This window comes from Wasmannia auropunctata, unplaced genomic scaffold (genome assembly GCF_000956235.1).
Source record: "Wasmannia auropunctata unplaced genomic scaffold, wasmannia.A_1.0 LD336076.1, whole genome shotgun sequence".
In the NCBI taxonomy this organism is placed as follows: domain Eukaryota; kingdom Metazoa; phylum Arthropoda; class Insecta; order Hymenoptera; family Formicidae; genus Wasmannia; species Wasmannia auropunctata.
This window is the reverse complement of record NW_012026814.1, coordinates 7,415,210-7,416,177: the sequence shown is the minus strand read 5'-3', so window position 1 is coordinate 7,416,177 and position 968 is coordinate 7,415,210.

Genomic DNA, 968 nt, shown 5'->3' with positions numbered 1-968 from the left:
TTCAAATAAGAATTAATTTATTTACTTAAAATGTAAACGTTTAATCTAATTAAGCGTATTTTGTTTTTTCATTTATTCTGAGATATCAATTAATTTTGTAATTATACATTAAAACGGTGTATGCATCTTTTGAGTGACAATTTTCCTCTGTCTCCTATCTGCATTTTGACTTTAGAGAATTTCAAACGATTTTCTTTTAAACTTAAGAACTATTAATGTCGTAACAATGACAACGATTTATTATGTCTAAATAACACTTTTCTAACAAGTAAAAAGTAACAAGTAAAAAGTTGCATTAATTTACTGAGATTATTTCGTTGATCTGCATTATCAATTTTTATTCTATATATTATTTGTATATTTATAGAAAAACGGCATAATTTCCATAAGTTTAACGAGACTGAAGTCGATACTTTTAACGAAATTTACGATTACGGCAGCGTGATGCATTATTCAGCGTACGCGTTTGCCATAAATTCCTACCAAAAAACCATTATTACAAAGGTAATATTTTTAATGTCCTATATATAATATATATAAATATGTTATTTTAAATGTCCTATAAATGTAACGTCGTGAGACGGTTGATTCCTTTGTTAGAGTAATTTAATTTCTGAACGGAAATAGATAAAAAGTAAAAACTACCAATTCACCGTTCTAAAATAGAAAAAAGCCATTGTTTACATTACATCTATGTATGTTTTAAACACATATAAGAATAATTTTTGTAGTGATATATTGGTTTAATTTTTGAAATGTTTCAGTTTCCAGGCGGTATTGGTCAGAGAGATGGCCTTAGCGACGCAGACGCTAGAAAAATTAATAGAATGTACAGATGCTGAGTTCGATCGTAATTAGCATTTATTGTCAAAGGTCATACTGGGGAAAAAAAATGGCTTTCATAATGGCTTTCTATAATGCATTAAAAAAAATCTAAAAATATTTAATAGAAATTTATATGTTACGAA